Genomic DNA, 26593 nt, shown 5'->3' on the forward strand with positions numbered 1-26593 from the left:
TTTGGTCCTCTGTAGCTCAAGTTATGGTCGTTTAAGTACGAAGAGGTCGGCTTGACAGCTTTTGCGATTCCTTCATTTCTTCATGAGTTCTCCATTTTTACATGCTTTTCGTTCATTCCCTTGCTCCAATCTTTGCCTCCTAAATTTAAAATCACTTAAAAAACATATCAAGGCATCTAATGAAATCAAGGTGAATTAAATTTAGCTATTTCAAGACCTCAAAACATTTTTTCACTCTTAAGCACAATTAAAGAAGAAGTTATAAAACCATGCTATTTCATTGAACAAATGTGAAGAAAGGTTTTCAAAATGCTCTAAATTCATCACAAGATAAACCCTACAATTGGGGTTTATTAGTCAATCCCATGGAGATTGCCGGCTTGAAGCAAGCTATGGTTATCCTGTAAATCTTAGTCAGGAGATTCAAATGATATGAATGATTTTGTTTATGAAAAGTAAATAACATGAAATGAATGATACTTGTGATTCAGTAATGAGGAACAGGTTAAGGTTCCAGAGATGCTCTGTCGTCTGAATCTCTGCTTTCCTACTGTCTTCTCCTCCAAACACGCATGGTTTCCTTTCATGGCAAGATGTATGTTGGTGGATCACCGTTGTCAATGGCTACCATCCTTCCTCTCAGTGAAAATGGTCTAGGTACGGTTTCTGTATGGCTAATCAACTGTCGGATCTCTCGTCTCGGATAAAAAATACCAGGCATAGCTACCGCACGGCTAATCATCTGTCGGTTCTTGCTTGTGTCGGAATAGGATCTCTCTATCCTTTTGCACACTGTCACTGTGCCAAACATTCGTGAGTTTGAAGCTCGTCGCAGTCATCCTGTCCCAGATCCTACTCGGAATACCACAGACAAGGTTTAGACTTTCTGGATCTCAGGAATGCTACCAATTGGTTCTAGCCTCTACCACGAAGGTTTTGATCTCGTGGGTTTGAATGCTCTGTTGTCAGAAGATACAAGTCAAACTCGTGGATTAGAAACCCAAGAGATACGCACCCAAGCTGTCGCCCAATGACTACGTTGAGCTCAGATAGAACGGGAATGGTTGTCAAGCATGCGTTCATAAATTTGAGAATGATGATGAGTGTTACGGATCATCATATTCTTTATATTGAAGTACGAGTGAGTATCTTAGAACAAAATCAAGCGTGATCAAATAAAAAATAATAGTAATTGCATTAATCCATTGAGACACAACAGAGCTCCTCACTCCCACCTATGGGGTTTAGAGACTCATGCCATAGAAGATACAATATGAGATGTAAAATGTCATATGTCAAAAAATGAATCTCTAAAAGTAGTTTTTATACTAAACTAGTAACTTAGGTTTACAGAAAATGAGTAACTAAGTGCAGATAGTGCAGAAATCCACTTCCGGGGCCCATTTGGTGAGTGTTTGGGCTGAGCTTTGAAGCTTTCACGTGCATAGGCCATTCTTGGAGTTAAACGCCAGCTTGGGTGCCAGTTTGGGTGTTCAACTCCACTTTTGGTGCCAGTTCCGGCATTTTACGCTAGAAAAGGGTCTCTAGCTGGCGTTTAACACCAGTTTGGGCCATCAAAAATCGGGCAAAGTATAAACTATTATACATTTCTGGAAAGCCCAAGATGTTAGCTTTCCAGCCCAATTGAGAACGCACCAATTGGACTTCTGTAGCTCCAGAAAAACGCATTTGAGTGCAGGGAGGTCAGAATCCAACAGCATCTGCAGTCCTTTCTCAGCCTCTGAATCACATTTTTGCTCAGGTCCCTCAATTTCAGCCAAAAAATACCTGAAATTACAGAAAAACACACAAACCCATAGTATAGTCCAGAAATGTGATTTTTTCATAAAAACTATTAAAAATATAATAAAAAGTAACTACAACATACTAAAAACTACCTAAAAAAAATGTCAAAAAGCATATAAATTATCCGCTCATCACTTGCCTTTTGAGTCTCTCTTCCATTGTTCTCCTTCCACATAAATGTCTCTGAGGACTTGGTCCAACCTTTGATCAAAGTTGACCCTTCTAGTAAAAGGATGAGGATCTCCTTGCATCATTGGCAAGTTGAATGCCAACCTCACGGTTTTCGGACTAAAATCCAAGTATTTCCCTCGAACCATTGTGAGCCAATTAAGATTCTAACTTGTTGGATGGGGTTGGTGAGAGCTTCCCAACCTCTTCTCCGAACCTCCCGTCGGATCTCCGGATATTCACTCTTTTTGAGCATGAAGGGGACCTTCCGGATCACCCTTTTCTTGGCCACAACTTCATAGAAGTGGTCTTGATGGACCTTTGAGACGAATCTCTCCATCTCCCATGACTCGGAGGTAGAAGCAACTTCATTCTCTTTCCTCTTTCTAGAGGTTTCTCCAGCCTTAGGTGCCATTAATGGTTATGGAAAAACAAAAAGCAGAGCTTTTTCCCACACCAAACTTAAAAGGTTTGCTCGTCCTCGAGCAAAAGAAGAAAAAAATGGGGAGAAGAAGAAGAAATAGAGAAGATAGAGGGGTGTTTTGAATTTGGCTAAGGGGTGGTTTAAGTGCTTATGATGTGTGAAATTGAAGGGGGTAAGGAGGGGTATTTATAGGTTAAGAGAGAGAGAGGGAATTCATGTAAGAAGGGGTTGGGTTTGGGAGGGAAATGTTTTGAATTTAAATGGTGAGGTAGGTGGGGTTTTATGATGGGTTTTTGGGAAATAGTGGATGGATGTGAGTGGTGAAGAGATTATGGGGAAGAGGGTAGGATTTGATAGGTGAATGTGTTTGGGGAATAAGTATTGATGTGATTGGTCAAGGGTATTTGGGGAAGACTGTTATGGAAAGGTTTGAAGAGGAGAGAGAGTGAGTTTGGGTAGGTGGGGATCCTGTGGGTTCCACAGATCCTGAGGTGTCAAGGAATTCTGGTCCCTGCACCTTTCTGGCGTTTAAATGCCCCTCGACAGTGATAAACCCCATATTTAGGGTTTATCTTGTGCTTAACTTGGGGGATTTCATCACCTTTTACCCACATTTATTCAATGAAATAGCATGGTTTCATGATTGTTTCCCAATTTGTGCTTAAGTGTGAAAACATGCTTTCTAGATCCTTAATTAGCTAAATTTGATTCACCTTTGATTCCACTAGATGCCTTGATTTGTTTGTTAAGTGATTTCAGGTTGAAAAGGCTAGGAATAGATCAAAAGAGTGAAGAAGAAAGCATACAAAGTGGAGAAATCATGGAAAAGCCAAAGAGTTAGAAATGCGCATCCAAGTGCACGCGTACTGTACGCGCACGCGTGGATTGCAAAAACTTCAAGGGGCGCGCATGCGCACTGTATGCGTACGCGCCGATGGGCGCACGTAATTTTTAAATAGAAAACGTGCCCAGCGATTTCTGAGAGCTATGGGGCTCAATTTCAACCAACTTTGGCGCCAAAATGCATATAAGGACCAAGGATTGAAGGGGGAGGAGGATCATTCACACACTTAGCATCATTTACGCACATTAGGATTAGTTTAGAGTAGTTTTAGAGAGAGAAGCTCTCCCTTCTCTCTAGAATTAGGAATTAGGATTAGGATTAGTTCTTAGATCTAGGTTTTCATTCATGCTTTCTTCTTCTTCTTCTTCTTCTCAATTCTTTGTTGTTGCATTTATGATTCTTCTATTCTTTTGTTGTAATTCCCTTTATGTTGTTTCCATGCTTTATTGTAGATCTACTCTTGTTCCTTCTATTTTCTTCCAATTCAATTTGAGATAATTTATAATAATTGTGTTTCTTTTCATTGTTGTTATTAATTCCTTGCAATAAGTAGTTATTAGATCTCATTGTTGTTATCAATTTACTTTGCTTTTCTTTTATGCCTTCCAAGTGTTTGATGAAATGCTTGGTTGGATTTTAGTATAGATTTTATTCCTCTTGGCTTTGGTAGAGTAATTAGTGACGCTTGAGTTATCTAATTCCTTTGTTGATTGATAATTAGAAGTTGCTAATTGATTTGGATACCACTAAAGCTAGTATTTCCCTTGGAAGTTGGCTAGGACTTGTTGATTCAAGTTGATTCATCCACTTGACTTTCTTCCATGATTAGAGGTTAACTAAGTGGTAGCAATGGACAATTGTGGTCACAATTGAGGAGGATAACTAGGATAGGACTTCTAGTTCTCATATCTTGCCAAGAGCTTTCTTAGTTGTTAGTTTATTTCTTTTGCAATTTACATTCCTTGTTCCTTAACTCAAAAACCCCAAATATACTTCATAGCCAATAACAAGAACATTTGTTTGCAATTCCTAGGGAGAACGACCCAAGGTTTGAATACTTCAGTTTATAATTTTAGGGGTTTGTTACTTGTGACAACCAAATTTTTGTATGAAAGGACTATTGTTGGTTTAGAAACTATACTTGCAACAAGGATTCATTTGTGAATTCTAAACCACACAAAGTCTAATCATCAAAATGGCGCCGTTGCCGGGGACTTGCAATGGTGTTGTGTTATTGGTTATTGTATATATGTGAATAGTGTGAATATGTTTGCTTTTGTTAGTTCTTGCTAGTTTTAGGATTTAATTTTCTTGCTTCTTATTTGATCTTGTTTTCATTTTCTCTTACTATCATGAATTCTAACTTTGGCTATGAGTTTGGTTCTAATTGTGTTGTAGGAAATGTGAACTTCAATGACCACATGCATCAATGATGGAACCAACAAAGATGGGAGGAGCCTCAAGGAATTGATCACTCCTATTGGCAACAACCTCCGGATACGTATAGGTATAATCACCATCCTAATGCATGTCAATTCAATGGCTATGGTGAATCTTTTTATGACAATCAATTACCACCATCATATGCCTATGATTCTTATCCTCAACATGAACCTCAACCATTCTCACAAGCCTCTCATTACCAAACACCTTCCTATGATCCATACTCATCATATGACCAATCACCCATACCATATTCTCATGACCATTATGAGCAAGAACCTTTGGAACCACCACAACCTTATCATGACTACTATGAAGAACCACCTCAATGCTCACCATCTCCATACCCTTACTATGAAGAACCACCTTCTCACTATGAACTCTTTCTCCAAAACAATAAACCCTCTTATCCACCCCAAGCCCCAATAGATGATCCTCTTACCTTGCTACTTCAAGGCCAAGCGGATATGCAAAGGAACACCCTAGAGTTTGTGACTAATTTGACTAAGGTAGTGCATACTTTAACCTACCAATGTTTGAACACTCAAGGTGCTTCCGTGGCTACATGTGAAAAAGCAAAAGAAGAGCAAAGTATGAAGGAGAAATTGGAAAATCCGGTGGACAAGGAGGAATCGAACTTTGTATTAGAGTAATTGGAGAAGCCTAGAGTCATTGAAAAAGAAAAAGAAGTTGTTGAAGATTTAAGAGATGTGGAACCACCATGTGAATCCCAACAACCTCCGGAGCATATCAAAATTGAAGAATATGAAAAGGTTGATCAAGAGATGGATTCAATCATCAATGAGTTTTTATCAAGAGTGGAATCCTCTCCTTTTGGACATGAAAATGAAGCTATTGAAGGCAACTCCACACTAAATGCCATTGGTGACCTTGTTGAAAACTCTCCCAATGAGTGTGAAGTTAATATTGAAGAAGAACTCGCACAACCTCCCGAGTTTGATTTGATTGATGATGAGGAGGAATTGGAAGAGGTCAATGATGACAAGTCATCCTAGCCTAGTTTAACTAGTCTTTTTCTTTTGTTTTCATTAGAATTATGCACTTTCTTGAGCCACAAGCAAGCCAATTAGGTAGATTTTCATGTTTCCCTTTATTGAATCAACCATGTATGAATTCATACCATTTCATGAGGTTTTATGCTAAAATTGTTGCATATTATGATAGAATGAATATCTCATGATTATGAGCATAGCTTTGATGAGTTTGGTTGATTAATTATAGGTGAAGAAAGCTTGGAGAAAGGTTGAAGCAAGAAGGAATAGCTAGGAGTAAAGAGAAGACAATGGAATAAGTGAAATTGAACCAGGAAGCAAAAAGCTGGACCTAAAGTTAGCATCAAACTTTTGCACAAACTTTTGGTTGAAAAGTTAGCCCCAACGTTAGCCCCCTAACTTGGAGGCTAACGTTGGAACTTGAAAATCATTCCCTGGGTACCAAAAGTTTGCGCCAACGTTAGCCCCCTAACTTTGAGGCTAACGTTGGCACATGAAATTTACCCCTGGGCACCAAAAGTTTGCGCCAACGTTAGCCCCCTAACTTTGAGGCTAACGTTGGCATGAAGAAATCCTCCCTAGGCACCAAAAGTTTGCGCCAACGTTGGCCCCCTAACTTTGAGGCTAACGTTGGCACATGAAAATCACAAGGAGGAGCAAAAGTTTGCGCCAACGTTAGCCCCCTAACTTGGTGGCTAACGTTGGCGCCACAAGCACACAAGGCAAGGCCAACGTTAGGGTCAAAGTTAGACCCCTAACGTTGGCACCAACGTTCATATCAGCAAATTTTGTGGGCTGCTATGAAAAGTTGGAGCAAAAGTTAGACCCCTAACTTTTGCTCAAACTTTTGGTCCAACTTTTGCAAAACTCAAACCCGGTTCAATTGGTTCACTTTGGTTCTTCTCCAAACTTCAAGAGCAACCAACCAAGGCCTCTTTCAACCCAATTCCACCAAGAGCAAAGGCCCAACTCAAGGCTTGAAGATCATTTGAAGAAAGTGTATAAATAGGATAGAATTCAAGTTCTTCTGGGAGCTTTCCTTTTAAATTTTCATAATAGTTTCCGGAGAGCTTTGGATATTGAGTGATCTTTAATTTCTTTTGTCTTGGGGAAGGAGAATTCACTCCTCTTCCTCTCAGTTTTATTGCTTTCAATTTCAATTACAATTGTCTTGGATCTTGGGTTAGAGAATTGAAGAAATTCTGTTTCAATCTCATCCTTGGATCTCTTTGTTTATTTACTGAATTTGAATTTCTGTTTCCATTACTTGCTTCTCATCTAATTTCTTTGCAATTTACAATTTCCTTGCAATTGTTCTTGTTAGATCTAGGAAGGCATTGAGATCTAGACTTGGTTTTCTAGTCTCTGGGTCCTGAGATCTGATTTCCTATTTCAATTCTCTGTTTACTGCTTTCCATGTTCATCTACTTTGCTGTTTCGGATCTGATTCAATCCCAATTCCCTTTTTCTCTTCTGTTTAATGCAATTTAACTTTTCCTTGTTTAATTTCTGCAAATCCAAGTCCCAATCCCCTTTACAATTCAAGTCATTTACATTCCTTGCACTTTAAGATTCCGCAATTTACATTTCTTGAACTCTAAATTTCTGCAATTTAATTTCTTGTTCTTTAAGATTCAGCAATTTAATTTCCTGCTCTCTTTAATTCCATGCAATTTAAATTCTACAAATCACCAATCAATCAACCAAATCTTGATTCGCTTGACTAAATCAACCACTAAACTAAAATTGCTCAATCCTTCAATCCCTGTGGGATCGACCTCACTCCCGTGAGTTTTTATTACTTGATGCGACCCGGTGCACTTGCCGGTTAGATTTGGGTGTTTTGGGAGAAATTCATTTTTCACCAAAATATCTCATCAAGTTTTTGGCGCCGTTGCCGGGGATTGATTAGATTGACAATGATTAAGTGAGGTGGTAATCTAGATCAAGCACTTTTTCTTTAATTTTGATTAACCCACTAACTGTTTGATTTTTTGCTTAAACTAACTAACACTTCAATCTAGCAGTAAATTGAAGTGTCACTGGTTTTGTGCATTTCTCATGCTCTGCTTGTATGTCAGGTACAAGAAGAACCATACCCAATTTTCATGAACAAGACGAAAGAACTCTCAGGAGGTTAAGAAGAGCTGAAAGAGGGAAAAATATTATTGGAGAAGAGGAATCAGACGAAGAATTCCAAGAGATGGAGGAACATTTAACCAATCCACCAGGTGGAGAAGACAACAACAATGGCAACCCACCCCAGAGGAGAGTTTTGGCTTCCTATACCTTTGCAAATCCTAGACATTGTGGGAGCAGCATCTTGGCTCCAAATGTCAATGCTAACAATTTTGAACTCAAGCCACAACTCATCACTTTGGTTTAGAACAATTGCTCTTTTGGTGGAGGGCCACTTGAGGACCCACACCAACATTTATCCACTTTCTTGAGGATATGCAACACTGTCAAAACTAATGGAGTGCCCCCTGACAGCTACAAGCTGATGCTATTCCCATTTTCTTTCAGGGACAAGGCCACTCAATGGTTGGAATCTTTTCCAAGGGACAGCATCAACAACTGGGATGATTTGGTAACCAAGTTCCTTGCAAAATTTTATCCACCTCAGAGGATTATAAGGTTAAAGGCTGAGGTACAAACATTTACACAAATGGAGGCCGAACCCATCTATGAGGCATGGGAGAGGTACAAGGCTCTGATCAGGAAATGTCCTCCTGCCATGTTTAATGAGTGGGAGAAGCTTCAAAACTTCTATGAAGGCTTGACACTGAAATCCCAGGAAGCTTTGGATCATTCAGCTGGAGGTTCCTTGCAACTCATGAAAACTGCAGAAGAAGCTCAAGAACTCATTGACATGGTGTCCAACAACCAATATTTCTTTGCTCATCAAAGAGGCCGCCAACCATCACAAAGGAGAGGAGTAATAGAGCTAGAAGGAGTGGATTCAATCCTAGCTCAAAACAAGATGATGCAGCAGCAAATTCAACAACAATTTGAGCAAATGGCCAAGAGGATTGATAGTCTCCAAGTTGCAGCAGTTAACACTAGCCAACCATCAACCACATGGGGACAGAGTGAAGAAACTCAAGAAGAACAACAACAAGAGCAAGTACAGTATATGCACAACCAAGGACCAAATGAAGTGTATGGTGATACATACAATCCATCCTGGAAAAACCACCCAAACCTCAGATGGGGAGATAACCACACCCAAAACCAACAACCATGGCAGAGGAACTCAAACCAACACAACCCAAGAAGCAACCAAAACCACAACCAGCAGCAAACTAACCAAAACCCCTACAGAAAACCTCAAAACAACTACCCCAACCTCAACCAATACCAATCTAATAACCAACCCACCTCAAGTATCACCTGAAGCCCAAAGAATCACTCACTTGGAGGCCATGATAGACAAAATGTTGAAACACCAGGAAATGGTAACCAAGAATCAGGAAGCCTCCCTGAAGAGCCTAGAGAGACAGATGGGGCAACTCTCCAAGCAAGTATCTGTTGAGAGACCTTCAAACTCACTGCCCAATGACACAATTCCAAATCCCAAGGAGGAATGCAAGGCAATACAATTAAGGAGTGGGAGAACATTGATAAGCAACAATGACACTACAAAGAAGCAAGTAGAGAACATCAAAGAACCAACGGAGGATGAAAATCAACCAAAGGCAGATGAAGCTAAGGAGCAAGTTGTGATGCCAAACAAAAGCACTGAGAAACTTAAAGAGAAGGACAACCAGCCACATAGCTCAAAGGAAGTAGCTCAGGGACAGCAGCAAATAGGAAAGAGCATCACACCTCCACTGCCATATCCCCAGAGGTTCAACAAAGAGGTTAAGGACCAGCATTTTCACAAGTTCCTTGAGACCTTCAAGAAGCTGGAAATTAATATTCCCTTGGCTGAAGCACTTGAGCAAATACCTCTATATTCCAAGTTTCTGAAGGATCTTATCAACAAGAAAAGAAGTTGGCTTGAAAGGGAAACCGTATTACTCACCGAGGAATGCAGTGCTGTGATTCAACGGGGTATTCCACCAAAACTTAAGGATCCGGGAAGCTTTGTAGTCTCATGCACTATTGGCAAGATAATTCTCAACAAGGCTCTCTGTGACCTGGGTGCCAGCATCAATTTAATGCCTCTCTCAATGATGAGAAAACTTGCCATAGAAGAGCTTAAACCCACCAGGATGTCACTAGTCATGGCTGACAGATCAATAAAGACACCCAATGGAATTGTGGAGAATCTGTTGGTGAAGGTTGGGGAGTTTATTTTCCCATCAGATTTTGTAATTTTGGACACTGAAGAAGAAGGAAACGACTCAATCATTCTAGAAAGGCCATTTCTACACACAGCAAGGGCCATCATTGATGTAGAAAAAGGAGAAATGACCTTCAGGGTCCATAATGAACAAATGGTCATAAACGTGTTCAGATCAATGCAAAACGCTCCTGAGCAAGAGGATTACGTAAGAGTGGATATGATAGACAGTTTGGTGGAAGAAATATTGGAAGAAAATTTTCAAGAGAAAGAAGGAAATCAAGGGGCAACAGAGGAACAAGTGGCTGAGACCTCTACTGAGCAAGATGAAAGACAAGATAAGAAGGAAGATGTACGAAAACAAGAACTGAAACCTCTACCCACCCATCTCAAATATGCATTCCTTGGCACAGCGGAGAGCTTCCCAGTAATCATTAATTCATCCCTGACAAAGAAGGAAGAAGGAGAACTTCTTGACGTACTCAAAGCTCACAAAGATGCTTTAGGATGGACTATTGATGACCTGAAGGGAATCAGCCCTGCAGTATGTATGCATAAGATCCTCTTGGAAGATAATTCTAAACCAGTGGTTCAACCGCAAAGAAGGCTAAATCCCACAATGAAGGAAGTTGTCCAGAAGGAAGTAATGAAGTTATGGAATGCAGGGATAATCTTCCCAATATCTGACAGCCCATGGGTAAGCCCGGTTCAAGTTGTACCAAAAAAGGGAGGAATGACGGTCATCACTAATGAGAAGAATGAGTTGATCCCTACTAGAACAGTGACCGGGTGGAGGATGTGCATAGACTATAGAAGATTGAATGATGCCACCAGGAAGGATCATTTCCCTCTCCCATTCATTGATCAGATGCTGGAAAGGTTAGCCGGCCATGCCTATTACTGCTTTTTGGACGGGTATTCTGGGTATAATCAAATCGTGGTGGATCCCAAGGACCAAGAGAAAACTGCCTTTACATGTCCATTTGGAGTTTTTGCATATCGGAGGATGCCCTTTGGCTCTGCAACGCCCCTGCCACATTTCAAAGGTGTATGCTCTCCATTTTCTCTGATATGGTCGAAAAATTTTTAGAAGTCTTCATGGATGACTTCTCTGTTTTTGGTGATAATTTCAATGCTTGCCTAAACCATTTAACCCTTGTCTTGAAACGGTGCCAAGAAACTAATTTGGTTTTAAACTGGGAGAAATGCCATTTCATGGTACCCGAAGGGATTGTTCTTGGCCATAAAGTTTCAAAAAAGGGGATAGAGGTTGATAAGGCAAAGGTTGAGATCATAGAAAAACTCCCTCCACCAATTAATGTGAAATCTGTTAGAAGTTTCTTGGGGCATGCCGGATTTTACAGAAGGTTTATCAAGGACTTTTCAAAAATAGCCAAACCTTTGAGTAATCTGTTAATGCTTGATAACCCTTTTGTTTTTGATGAAAAATGCCAGCATGCCTTTGAAACTTTAAAAAATAGACTCACAACAGCACCAATCATCACACCTCCAGATTGGGAATTACCTTTTGAACTCATGTGTGATGCAAGTGACCTTGCAATTGGTGTTGTACTTGGGCAAAAGAAGGGAAATTTGCATCATGTTATATATTATGCAAGTAAAGTGTTGAATGAGGCCCAAAGAAATTACACCACAACAGAAAAAGAATTGCTAGCTGTAGTCTATGCATTTGATAAGTTTAGATCATATCTAATAGGATCCAAAGTTGTGGTTTACACTGATCATGCTGCACTTAAGTATTTAATGTCAAAGCAGGATGCTAAACCAAGACTCATCAGGTGGATACTACTCCTACAAGAATTTGACATAGAGATAAGAGATAGGAAGGGCACTGAAAATCAGGTCGCTGATCATCTGTCAAGGTTGCCACATGAAACAAGTCAAAAAGCATCTCAGCCCATAAATGAAAGCTTCCCAGATGAGTACCTTCTGCAGATCCAGCAAGCACCTTGGTTTGCTGACATAGCAAATTACAAAGTGGGAAGGAAGATACCGCAAGAGTTCTCTAAGCAACAAGTGAAGAAGTTGATCAACGAAGCAAGGAAATTTTCATGGGATGAACCCTTCTTGTTCAAGAGATGCTCTGATGGAGTAATTAGAAGGTGTGTTCCCGAAAGTGAAATCAAGGACATCTTATGGCATTGTCATGGTTCAGCTTATGGTGGACACTTTGGCCCAGAAAAAACAGCCGTAAAAATACTGCAGAGTGGCTTCTATTGGCCAACTATCTTCAAGGATGCCAGAGAATATGTACACCAATGTAATGAGTGCCAGAAAGCAGGAGGATTAACAAAAAGGAATGAGATGCCTCAAAACTTTATCTTAGAATTAAAATTGTTTGATCTATGGGGAATTGATTTCATGGGGCCTTTTCCTCCTTCTCATTCTTTTAGATACATCTTGGTAGCAGTGGAGTATGTCTCAAAGTGGGTGGAAGCCATAGCCACAACCACCTGTGATGCGCAGATTGTCCTCCAATTCCTAAAAAAACACATTTTCACTAGGTATGGAGTGCCAAAGGGTCTTATTAGTGATGGTGGTAGTCACTTTTGCAACAAACAAATGGAGAAACTCCTCCACAAGTATGGAGTAATTCACAAAGTAGCCACACCTTACCATCCTCAGACTAACGGCCAAGCTGAACTTGCAAATAGAGAACTAAAGAAGATCCTAGAGAAAACAGTGGGAATCACAAGAAAAGATTGGGCTAGAAAGCTAGAGGATGCATTGTGGGCGTATAGGACAGCTTTTAAAACTCCTATTGGCAAGTCACCCTTTCAGCTATTGTATGGCAAATCCTGTCACCTCCCTGTAGAGCTTGAACACAGAGCTTTTTGGGCCACTAAACTCCTCAACCTTGATTCCCAAGCTGCAGGAGAAAAAAGGTTGTTACAACTAAATGAGTTGGATGAATTTAGACTAGAGGCTTATGAAAGTGCGAAGATATACAAGGAGAGAGCTAAGAAGTGGCATGACAAGAAGATCACAAAGAAGGAATTCAAGCCAGGACAGCAAGTGCTCCTGTATAATTCGAGGCTTAAAATCTTCCCTGGCAAACTGAAGTCTAAGTGGACTGGCCCATACTTGGTGACAAAGATTTTTCCCTATGGGAATATTGAACTGCTAGATGAGGCAACAAAGAATCGATTCACAGTAAATGGTCACAGAGCAAAGTTGTACTTGGGAGGACAATGGGGTAAGGAAAAAGAGGTTCAACACCTACAGCCCTCTTAAAAAGAATTGAAAGATGTCAAGCTAGTGACAATAAAAGAGCGCTTGTTGGGAGGCAACCCAACCTGAGGTAGTTTTCTTTTCATAACTTTTTCAATAAGAGTGTTGGATAACTGCTATGTATTGCAAGAAGCTAAGTTTGGTGTTGCACACCAAAAACAATCGAAGGGAGAATGCAAGATGCCTAAGTTTGGTGTTCCACCAAAACTACATTCTAACTTCCTGCACATTGCTAGTTCCAAGCAATCAAACAGATTATTCAAACAACTTAACTGTTTTTGTTTAGTCTCATTTTCATAACCTTTAGCAAGGACACACAAGTTTGCCCAGAGTTAACCTGTTGAATCAGAAGAAGTAGCAGGAAATCAAGTCTGGGAGTTAACCACCAATTGAAGATACTATGCATCAAGACTCAAAAATGGGCACAGCAGAAAGAAGAACAAAAGAAATGCAAACCAATAGGTTGTATCTATACTTAACTTTTGCTGTTGAGAAATACTTTTGATTGATATCTTGTTAAAGTGTTCATTTAGTTCAAACAGATTCAAATTTCTTTTAAAATAAGTAGGCTAGTTTATGTGTGTGCTTGTGTGTTTACTTTCACTTGACAAGAAGCATGTGTTGTCCCCTGCATCTTTAAGTTCAATAAAAGAAAAAGTTTGAATGTGAAGCAAGATAGTCTCTGTTAGATAGAAGTAGAATAAAAGTAAGTGGTGGTATGTGTGTGATTGTATAATAGCTCACTTTTAGTGAATAAAGAGCCAGGATATCTCCTTCTAAGTAAAGAGTGGCCTACTACCTATGAATCTCAATTAAATAAAAAAAATTCCTTGGTTAGAAAGAAAAACAAAAAGAAGGAAAGAAAAAAAGATAGCCAAAAAGTGGCAGAACAAAAGGAAACAAAAAGAAACAAAGCTGGACACCAATAGCTTGAACTTTAAAATATATGCCTGTGATGTCTTTGTATTAGGATCTGCTTGGATTAGTAAGCTCTTAGGAGTGCATCAACACTCGGTGACTTGGGTTAACTAATCCGGGATCATCAGCTGAAAGTCCACTATCAAGAGCAACCTAACTACAAGGCATTTAGTAACCCAAAGAGGTGCTGGGCATCAATGTTTTAAGAAGGAATGTGAGCCAAGTGTCTATGGTGAATAATGTGTCAAGTATAAAGAAAAGAAAATGAACTTGCTACACATGACACTCAAATAAAGCTTATAAACAAAGTAATAGCCAAGGATGAAGGAATAATGAGAGGTCATAGCAGTATGTTACTTGAAGCTTGAAGGAGACTTTCTAGGCCTAGGAGTCAGTAAGAAGTAGGTATTTACATATCCACATAAAACCCCATGAACTATCAATAATACTCTTCTAGCATGAACATCCTCTTCCATTTCATTCTTTCTTCTCAATAAATCTTTTCTTGCTTGGGGACAAGCAAGCTTTAAGTTTGGTGTTGTGATGACAAGTCATCCTAGCCTAGTTTAACTAGTCTTTTTCTTTTGTTTTCATTAGAATTATGCACTTTCTTGAGCCACAAGCAAGCCAATTAGGTAGATTTTCATGTTTCCCTTGATTGAATCAACCATGTATGAATTCATGCCATTTCATGAGGTTTTATGCTAAAATTGTTGCATATTATGATAGAATGAATATCTCATGATTATGAGCATAGCTTTGATGAGTTTGGTTGATTAATTATAGGTGAAAAAAGCTTGGAGAAAGGTTGAAGCAAGAAGGAATAGCTAGGAGTAAAGAGAAGACAATGGAATAAGTGAAATTGAACCAGGAAGCAAAAAGCTGGACCTAAAGTTAGCATCAAACTTTTGCACAAACTTTTGGTTGAAAAGTTAGCCCCCTAACTTGGAGGCTAACGTTGGAACTTGAAAATCATTCCCTGGGTACCAAAAGTTTGCGCCAACGTTAGCCCCTAACTTTGAGGCTAACGTTGGCACATGAAATTTACCCCTGGGCACCAAAAGTTTGCGCCAACGTTAGCCCCCTAACTTTGAGGCTAACGTTGGCACATGAAAATCACAAGGAGGAGCAAAAGTTTGCGCCAACGTTAGCCCCCTAACTTGGTGGCTAACGTTGGCGCCACAAGCACACAAGGCAAGGCCAACGTTAGGGTCAAAGTTAGACCCCTAACGTTGGCACCAACGTTCATATCAGCAAATTTTGTGGGCTGCTATGAAAAGTTGGAGCAAAAGTTAGACCCCTAACTTTTGCTCAAACTTTTGGTCCAACTTTTGCAAAACTCAAACCCGGTTCAATTGGTTCACTTTGGTTCTTCTCCAAACTTCAAGAGCAACCAACCAAGGCCTCTTTCAACCCAATTCCACCAAGAGCAAAGGCCCAACTCAAGGCTTGAAGATCATTTGAAGAAAGTGTATAAATAGGATAGAATTCAAGTTCTTCTGGGAGCTTTCCTTTTAAATTTTCATAATAGTTTCCGGAGAGCTTTGGATATTGAGTGATCTTTAATTTCTTTTGTCTTGGGGAAGGAGAATTCACTCCTCTTCCTCTCAGTTTTATTGCTTTCAATTTCAATTACAATTGTCTTGGATCTTGGGTTAGAGAATTGAAGAAATTCTGTTTCAATCTCATCCTTGGATCTCTTTGTTTATTTACTGAATTTGAATTTCTGTTTCCATTACTTGCTTCTCATCTAATTTCTTTGCAATTTACAATTTCCTTGCAATTGTTCTTGTTAGATCTAGGAAGGCATTGAGATCTAGACTTGGTTTTCTAGTCTCTGGGTCCTGAGATCTGATTTCCTATTTCAATTCTCTGTTTACTGCTTTCCATGTTCATCTACTTTGCTGTTTCGGATCTGATTCAATCCCAATTCCCTTTTTCTCTTCTGTTTAATGCAATTTAACTTTTCCTTGTTTAATTTCTGCAAATCCAAGTCCCAATCCCCTTTACAATTCAAGTCATTTACATTCCTTGCACTTTAAGATTCCGCAATTTACATTTCTTGAACTCTAAATTTCTGCAATTTAATTTCTTGTTCTTTAAGATTCAGCAATTTAATTTCCTGCTCTCTTTAATTCCATGCAATTTAAATTCTACAAATCACCAATCAATCAACCAAATCTTGATTCGCTTGACTAAATCAACCACTAAACTAAAATTGCTCAATCCTTCAATCCCTGTGGGATCGACCTCACTCCCGTGAGTTTTTATTACTTGATGCGACCCGGTGCACTTGCCGGTTAGATTTGGGTGTTTTGGGAGAAATTCATTTTTCACCAAAATATCTCATCAAGTTTTTGGCGCCGTTGCCGGGGATTGATTAGATTGACAATGATTAAGTGAGGTGGTAATCTAGATCAAGCACTTTTTCTTTAATTTTGATTAACCCACTAACTGTTTGATTTTTTGCTTAAACTAACTAACACTTCAATCTAGCAGTAAATTGAAGTGTCACTGGTTTTGTGCATTTCTCATGCTCTGCTTGTATGTCAGGTACAAGAAGAACCATACCCAATTTTCATGAACAAGACGAAAGAACTCTCAGGAGGTTAAGAAGAGCTGAAAGAGGGAAAAATATTATTGGAGAAGAGGAATCAGACGAAGAATTCCAAGAGATGGAGGAACATTTAACCAATCCACCAGGTGGAGAAGACAACAACAATGGCAACCCACCCCAGAGGAGAGTTTTGGCTTCCTATACCTTTGCAAATCCTAGACATTGTGGGAGCAGCATCTTGGCTCCAAATGTCAATGCTAACAATTTTGAACTCAAGCCACAACTCATCACTTTGGTTTAGAACAATTGCTCTTTTGGTGGAGGGCCACTTGAGGACCCACACCAACATTTATCCACTTTCTTGAGGATATGCAACACTGTCAAAACTAATGGAGTGCCCCCTGACAGCTACAAGCTGATGCTATTCCCATTTTCTTTCAGGGACAAGGCCACTCAATGGTTGGAATCTTTTCCAAGGGACAGCATCAACAACTGGGATGATTTGGTAACCAAGTTCCTTGCAAAATTTTATCCACCTCAGAGGATTATAAGGTTAAAGGCTGAGGTACAAACATTTACACAAATGGAGGCCGAACCCATCTATGAGGCATGGGAGAGGTACAAGGCTCTGATCAGGAAATGTCCTCCTGCCATGTTTAATGAGTGGGAGAAGCTTCAAAACTTCTATGAAGGCTTGACACTGAAATCCCAGGAAGCTTTGGATCATTCAGCTGGAGGTTCCTTGCAACTCATGAAAACTGCAGAAGAAGCTCAAGAACTCATTGACATGGTGTCCAACAACCAATATTTCTTTGCTCATCAAAGAGGCCGCCAACCATCACAAAGGAGAGGAGTAATAGAGCTAGAAGGAGTGGATTCAATCCTAGCTCAAAACAAGATGATGCAGCAGCAAATTCAACAACAATTTGAGCAAATGGCCAAGAGGATTGATAGTCTCCAAGTTGCAGCAGTTAACACTAGCCAACCATCAACCACATGGGGACAGAGTGAAGAAACTCAAGAAGAACAACAACAAGAGCAAGTACAGTATATGCACAACCAAGGACCAAATGAAGTGTATGGTGATACATACAATCCATCCTGGAAAAACCACCCAAACCTCAGATGGGGAGATAACCACACCCAAAACCAACAACCATGGCAGAGGAACTCAAACCAACACAACCCAAGAAGCAACCAAAACCACAACCAGCAGCAAACTAACCAAAACCCCTACAGAAAACCTCAAAACAACTACCCCAACCTCAACCAATACCAATCTAATAACCAACCCACCTCAAGTATCACCTGAAGCCCAAAGAATCACTCACTTGGAGGCCATGATAGACAAAATGTTGAAACACCAGGAAATGGTAACCAAGAATCAGGAAGCCTCCCTGAAGAGCCTAGAGAGACAGATGGGGCAACTCTCCAAGCAAGTATCTGTTGAGAGACCTTCAAACTCACTGCCCAATGACACAATTCCAAATCCCAAGGAGGAATGCAAGGCAATACAATTAAGGAGTGGGAGAACATTGATAAGCAACAATGACACTACAAAGAAGCAAGTAGAGAACATCAAAGAACCAACGGAGGATGAAAATCAACCAAAGGCAGATGAAGCTAAGGAGCAAGTTGTGATGCCAAACAAAAGCACTGAGAAACTTAAAGAGAAGGACAACCAGCCACATAGCTCAAAGGAAGTAGCTCAGGGACAGCAGCAAATAGGAAAGAGCATCACACCTCCACTGCCATATCCCCAGAGGTTCAACAAAGAGGTTAAGGACCAGCATTTTCACAAGTTCCTTGAGACCTTCAAGAAGCTGGAAATTAATATTCCCTTGGCTGAAGCACTTGAGCAAATACCTCTATATTCCAAGTTTCTGAAGGATCTTATCAACAAGAAAAGAAGTTGGCTTGAAAGGGAAACCGTATTACTCACCGAGGAATGCAGTGCTGTGATTCAACGGGGTATTCCACCAAAACTTAAGGATCCGGGAAGCTTTGTAGTCTCATGCACTATTGGCAAGATAATTCTCAACAAGGCTCTCTGTGACCTGGGTGCCAGCATCAATTTAATGCCTCTCTCAATGATGAGAAAACTTGCCATAGAAGAGCTTAAACCCACCAGGATGTCACTAGTCATGGCTGACAGATCAATAAAGACACCCAATGGAATTGTGGAGAATCTGTTGGTGAAGGTTGGGGAGTTTATTTTCCCATCAGATTTTGTAATTTTGGACACTGAAGAAGAAGGAAACGACTCAATCATTCTAGAAAGGCCATTTCTACACACAGCAAGGGCCATCATTGATGTAGAAAAAGGAGAAATGACCTTCAGGGTCCATAATGAACAAATGGTCATAAACGTGTTCAGATCAATGCAAAACGCTCCTGAGCAAGAGGATTACGTAAGAGTGGATATGATAGACAGTTTGGTGGAAGAAATATTGGAAGAAAATTTTCAAGAGAAAGAAGGAAATCAAGGGGCAACAGAGGAACAAGTGGCTGAGACCTCTACTGAGCAAGATGAAAGACAAGATAAGAAGGAAGATGTACGAAAACAAGAACTGAAACCTCTACCCACCCATCTCAAATATGCATTCCTTGGCACAGCGGAGAGCTTCCCAGTAATCATTAATTCATCCCTGACAAAGAAGGAAGAAGGAGAACTTCTTGACGTACTCAAAGCTCACAAAGATGCTTTAGGATGGACTATTGATGACCTGAAGGGAATCAGCCCTGCAGTATGTATGCATAAGATCCTCTTGGAAGATAATTCTAAACCAGTGGTTCAACCGCAAAGAAGGCTAAATCCCACAATGAAGGAAGTTGTCCAGAAGGAAGTAATGAAGTTATGGAATGCAGGGATAATCTTCCCAATATCTGACAGCCCATGGGTAAGCCCGGTTCAAGTTGTACCAAAAAAGGGAGGAATGACGGTCATCACTAATGAGAAGAATGAGTTGATCCCTACTAGAACAGTGACCGGGTGGAGGATGTGCATAGACTATAGAAGATTGAATGATGCCACCAGGAAGGATCATTTCCCTCTCCCATTCATTGATCAGATGCTGGAAAGGTTAGCCGGCCATGCCTATTACTGCTTTTTGGACGGGTATTCTGGGTATAATCAAATCGTGGTGGATCCCAAGGACCAAGAGAAAACTGCCTTTACATGTCCATTTGGAGTTTTTGCATATCGGAGGATGCCCTTTGGCTCTGCAACGCCCCTGCCACATTTCAAAGGTGTATGCTCTCCATTTTCTCTGATATGGTCGAAAAATTTTTAGAAGTCTTCATGGATGACTTCTCTGTTTTTGGTGATAATTTCAATGCTTGCCTAAACCATTTAACCCTTGTCTTGAAACGGTGCCAAGAAACTAATTTGGTTTTAAACTGGGAGAAATGCCATTTCATGGTACCCGAAGGGATTGTTCTTGGCCATAAAGTTTCAAAAAAGGGGATAGAGGTTGATAAGGCAAAGGTTGAGATCATAGAAAAACTCCCTCCACCAATTAATGTGAAATCTGTTAGAAGTTTCTTGGGGCATGCCGGATTTTACAGAAGGTTTATCAAGGACTTTTCAAAAATAGCCAAACCTTTGAGTAATCTGTTAATGCTTGATAACCCTTTTGTTTTTGATGAAAAATGCCAGCATGCCTTTGAAACTTTAAAAAATAGACTCACAACAGCACCAATCATCACACCTCCAGATTGGGAATTACCTTTTGAACTCATGTGTGATGCAAGTGACCTTGCAATTGGTGTTGTACTTGGGCAAAAGAAGGGAAATTTGCATCATGTTATATATTATGCAAGTAAAGTGTTGAATGAGGCCCAAAGAAATTACACCACAACAGAAAAAGAATTGCTAGCTGTAGTCTATGCATTTGATAAGTTTAGATCATATCTAATAGGATCCAAAGTTGTGGTTTACACTGATCATGCTGCACTTAAGTATTTAATGTCAAAGCAGGATGCTAAACCAAGACTCATCAGGTGGATACTACTCCTACAAGAATTTGACATAGAGATAAGAGATAGGAAGGGCACTGAAAATCAGGTCGCTGATCATCTGTCAAGGTTGCCACATGAAACAAGTCAAAAAGCATCTCAGCCCATAAATGAAAGCTTCCCAGATGAGTACCTTCTGCAGATCCAGCAAGCACCTTGGTTTGCTGACATAGCAAATTACAAAGTGGGAAGGAAGATACCGCAAGAGTTCTCTAAGCAACAAGTGAAGAAGTTGATCAACGAAGCAAGGAAATTTTCATGGGATGAACCCTTCTTGTTCAAGAGATGCTCTGATGGAGTAATTAGAAGGTGTGTTCCCGAAAGTGAAATCAAGGACATCTTATGGCATTGTCATGGTTCAGCTTATGGTGGACACTTTGGCCCAGAAAAAACAGCCGTAAAAATACTGCAGAGTGGCTTCTATTGGCCAACTATCTTCAAGGATGCCAGAGAATATGTACACCAATGTAATGAGTGCCAGAAAGCAGGAGGATTAACAAAAAGGAATGAGATGCCTCAAAACTTTATCTTAGAATTAAAATTGTTTGATCTATGGGGAATTGATTTCATGGGGCCTTTTCCTCCTTCTCATTCTTTTAGATACATCTTGGTAGCAGTGGAGTATGTCTCAAAGTGGGTGGAAGCCATAGCCACAACCACCTGTGATGCGCAGATTGTCCTCCAATTCCTAAAAAAACACATTTTTACTAGGTATGGAGTGCCAAAGGGTCTTATTAGTGATGGTGGTAGTCACTTTTGCAACAAACAAATGGAGAAACTCCTCCACAAGTATGGAGTAATTCACAAAGTAGCCACACCTTACCATCCTCAGACTAACGGCCAAGCTGAACTTGCAAATAGAGAACTAAAGAAGATCCTAGAGAAAACAGTGGGAATCACAAGAAAAGATTGGGCTAGAAAGCTAGAGGATGCATTGTGGGCGTATAGGACAGCTTTTAAAACTCCTATTGGCAAGTCACCCTTTCAGCTATTGTATGGCAAATCCTGTCACCTCCCTGTAGAGCTTGAACACAGAGCTTTTTGGGCCACTAAACTCCTCAACCTTGATTCCCAAGCTGCAGGAGAAAAAAGGTTGTTACAACTAAATGAGTTGGATGAATTTAGACTAGAGGCTTATGAAAGTGCGAAGATATACAAGGAGAGAGCTAAGAAGTGGCATGACAAGAAGATCACAAAGAAGGAATTCAAGCCAGGACAGCAAGTGCTCCTGTATAATTCGAGGCTTAAAATCTTCCCTGGCAAACTGAAGTCTAAGTGGACTGGCCCATACTTGGTGACAAAGATTTTTCCCTATGGGAATATTGAACTGCTAGATGAGGCAACAAAGAATCGATTCACAGTAAATGGTCACAGAGCAAAGTTGTACTTGGGAGGACAATGGGGTAAGGAAAAAGAGGTTCAACACCTACAGCCCTCTTAAAAAGAATTGAAAGATGTCAAGCTAGTGACAATAAAAGAGCGCTTGTTGGGAGGCAACCCAACCTGAGGTAGTTTTCTTTTCATAACTTTTTCAATAAGAGTGTTGGATAACTGCTATGTATTGCAAGAAGCTAAGTTTGGTGTTGCACACCAAAAACAATCGAAGGGAGAATGCAAGATGCCTAAGTTTGGTGTTCCACCAAAACTACATTCTAACTTCCTGCACATTGCTAGTTCCAAGCAATCAAACAGATTATTCAAACAACTTAACTGTTTTTGTTTAGTCTCATTTTCATAACCTTTAGCAAGGACACACAAGTTTGCCCAGAGTTAACCTGTTGAATCAGAAGAAGTAGCAGGAAATCAAGTCTGGGAGTTAACCACCAATTGAAGATACTATGCATCAAGACTCAAAAATGGGCACAGCAGAAAGAAGAACAAAAGAAATGCAAACCAATAGGTTGTATCTATACTTAACTTTTGCTGTTGAGAAATACTTTTGATTGATATCTTGTTAAAGTGTTCATTTAGTTCAAACAGATTCAAATTTCTTTTAAAATAAGTAGGCTAGTTTATGTGTGTGCTTGTGTGTTTACTTTCACTTGACAAGAAGCATGTGTTGTCCCCTGCATCTTTAAGTTCAATAAAAGAAAAAGTTTGAATGTGAAGCAAGATAGTCTCTGTTAGATAGAAGTAGAATAAAAGTAAGTGGTGGTATGTGTGTGATTGTATAATAGCTCACTTTTAGTGAATAAAGAGCCAGGATATCTCCTTCTAAGTAAAGAGTGGCCTACTACCTATGAATCTCAATTAAATAAAAAAAATTCCTTGGTTAGAAAGAAAAACAAAAAGAAGGAAAGAAAAAAAGATAGCCAAAAAGTGGCAGAACAAAAGGAAACAAAAAGAAACAAAGCTGGACACCAATAGCTTGAACTTTAAAATATATGCCTGTGATGTCTTTGTATTAGGATCTGCTTGGATTAGTAAGCTCTTAGGAGTGCATCAACACTCGGTGACTTGGGTTAACTAATCCGGGATCATCAGCTGAAAGTCCACTATCAAGAGCAACCTAACTACAAGGCATTTAGTAACCCAAAGAGGTGCTGGGCATCAATGTTTTAAGAAGGAATGTGAGCCAAGTGTCTATGGTGAATAATGTGTCAAGTATAAAGAAAAGAAAATGAACTTGCTACACATGACACTCAAATAAAGCTTATAAACAAAGTAATAGCCAAGGATGAAGGAATAATGAGAGGTCATAGCAGTATGTTACTTGAAGCTTGAAGGAGACTTTCTAGGCCTAGGAGTCAGTAAGAAGTAGGTATTTACATATCCACATAAAACCCCATGAACTATCAATAATACTCTTCTAGCATGAACATCCTCTTCCATTTCATTCTTTCTTCTCAATAAATCTTTTCTTGCTTGGGGACAAGCAAGCTTTAAGTTTGGTGTTGTGATGACAAGTCATCCTAGCCTAGTTTAACTAGTCTTTTTCTTTTGTTTTCATTAGAATTATGCACTTTCTTGAGCCACAAGCAAGCCAATTAGGTAGATTTTCATGTTTCCCTTGATTGAATCAACCATGTATGAATTCATGCCATTTCATGAGGTTTTATGCTAAAATTGTTGCATATTATGATAGAATGAATATCTCATGATTATGAGCATAGCTTTGATGAGTTTGGTTGATTAATTATAGGTGAAGAAAGCTTGGAGAAAGGTTGAAGCAAGAAGGAATAGCTAGGAGTAAAGAGAAGACAATGGAATAAGTGAAATTGAACCAGGAAGCAAAAAGCTGGACCTAAAGTTAGCATCAAACTTTTGCACAAACTTTTGGTTGAAAAGTTAGCCCCAACGTTAGCCCCCTAACTTGGAGGCTAACGTTGGAACTTGAAAATCATTCCCTGGGTACCAAAAGTTTGCGCCAACGTTAGCCCCTAACTTTGAGGCTAACGTTGGCACATGAAATTTACCCCTGGGCACCAAAAGTTTGCGCCAACGTTAGCCCCCTAACTTTGAGGCTAACGTTGGCACATGAAAATCACAAGGAGGAGCAAAAGTTTGCGCCAACGTTAGCCCCCTAACTTGGTGGCTAACGTTGGCGCCACAAGCACACAAGGCAAGGCCAACGTTAGGGTCAAAGTTAGACCCCTAACGTTGAAACCAACGTTCATATCAGCAAATTTTGTGGGCTGCTATGAAAAGTTGGAGCAAAAGTTAGACCCCTAACTTTTGCTCAAACTTTTGGTCCAACTTTTGCAAAACTCAAACCCGGTTCAATTGGTTCACTTTGGTTCTTCTCCAAACTTCAAGAGCAACCAACCAAGGCCTCTTTCAACCCAATTCCACCAAGAGCAAAGGCCCAACTCAAGGCTTGAAGATCATTTGAAGAAAGTGTATAAATAGGATAGAATTCAAGTTCTTCTGGGAGCTTTCCTTTTAAATTTTCATAATAGTTTCCGGAGAGCTTTGGATATTGAGTGATCTTTAATTTCTTTTGTCTTGGGGAAGGAGAATTCACTCCTCTTCCTCTCAGTTTTATTGCTTTCAATTTCAATTACAATTGTCTTGGATCTTGGGTTAGAGAATTGAAGAAATTCTGTTTCAATCTCATCCTTGGATCTCTCTGTTTATTTACTGAATTTGAATTTCTGTTTCCATTACTTGCTTCTCATCTAATTTCTTTGCAATTTACAATTTCCTTGCAATTGTTCTTGTTAGATCTAGGAAGGCATTGAGATCTAGACTTGGTTTTCTAGTCTCTGGGTCCTGAGATCTGATTTCCTATTTCAATTCTCTGTTTACTGCTTTCCATGTTCATCTACTTTGCTGTTTCGGATCTGATTCAATCCCAATTCCCTTTTTCTCTTCTGTTTAATGCAATTTAACTTTTCCTTGTTTAATTTCTGCAAATCCAAGTCCCAATCCCCTTTACAATTCAAGTCATTTACATTCCTTGCACTTTAAGATTCCGCAATTTACATTTCTTGCACTCTAAATTTCTGCAATTTAATTTCTTGTTCTTTAAGATTCAGCAATTTAATTTCCTGCTCTCTTTAATTCCATGCAATTTAAATTCTGCAAATCACCAATCAATCAACCAAATCTTGATTCGCTTGACTAAATCAACCACTAAACTAAAATTGCTCAATCCTTCAATCCCTGTGGGATCGACCTCACTCCCGTGAGTTTTTATTACTTGATGCGACCCGGTGCACTTGCCGGTTAGATTTGGGTGTTTTGGGAGAAATTCATTTTTCACCAAAATATCTCATCAGTCAACAAACAAGAAGAAATTGAAAGGAGTTGTCAAGAGGTGGAAATATCCAAAGAAGAGCATAAGGAAGTCGACCTTGCATTGTCTAAGTGTGGGGAGGTCTCCCTCCCCAAGTCACCATCCAACACAACATTCAAGTGGGTAAAATTCTTATCCCTAAGCTTTACTTTCTCACTTAAATATGGTTTGATTGAAAATGATGGTCAACTTAGAGCTCTTTGTGGAGTTAAGAGTAGGAAAGAGTTGTGTAGTGGTTGGAAACATCATTCTAAGCTCATGATGGTTGCAAGCTCAAAATTTAAAAGCAATGGTTGGTGTGGAACCAATTTGCATGGGTCTAGGAAGTTGTTTGGAAGCTTCTTTGAGAATTCCAAGGCCATGCCACCCGGATGGAATAATGATGATCAATTTAAGGACGGGTGTCAGAACAAAGTGTGGGATCCCAGATCGCACAAGAAAAATCAAATTTGGGAGCTCATGGTTTGTGAAGAACTCCATCAAGGCTTGAAGATGTTAAAATTGAAAAATAGAGCTTATTGGAGATTCAAGCATTGGTGGATGTTCAAGGATAGCTTCAAGCACAAGCCACCTTGAAAGGAGCTCCCCATAAGTCCAACATAAGGACAATAAACAAAAGTGCTAGGTGGGAGACAACCCACCATGGTAACTTCTTTTCATTTTCCCTTTTGTATATAGTGGTAAAAGTAGTTTAATTTCATATTTTCACTAGTTTGTTGAGTTTATTTGGTAGTTTAGTATGTTAAATAAGGTTTTATGGTGTTTTGGTGGCTGTTTGGAGGTTTAGAATGCGTGAATTGGTGCAAAAACATAAAAAAAAAAATTTGAAAAACAGAGCACCATCCACACGTACGCTCACTGCACGCGTACGTGTGCATCAAGCATTTTTTCCCATCTGCCCGTACGTGGCATGTGTGCGTACGCGTGGGTCGCAAGATTTCATTCCTCCATACATTGACCCGAGAGTTGTGTGAACGTTGCGCGTGCATTGTGCCTTTCGCACAAACCAACTCACATGGACGCGCACATGACGCATACGCGCCACTCTCGAAATAAGCCATCGACGCGGACGTGCCATGTACGCGTATGCATCGCGTCCATTGCACCACCACTCGCGCGCGCGCG

General features: G+C 39.9%; 1 pseudogene; it reads left to right on the forward strand.

The window, feature by feature from the left end:
- The window catches only part of LOC148568120 (uncharacterized), a 49140-nt pseudogene that overhangs the window by 12032 nt on the left and 10515 nt on the right, over nt 1-26593 (forward strand).

This window comes from Arachis ipaensis, chromosome B4 (genome assembly GCF_059453495.1).
Source record: "Arachis ipaensis isolate K30076 ecotype BB chromosome B4, ASM5945349v1, whole genome shotgun sequence".
Lineage (NCBI taxonomy): Eukaryota > Viridiplantae > Streptophyta > Magnoliopsida > Fabales > Fabaceae > Arachis > Arachis ipaensis.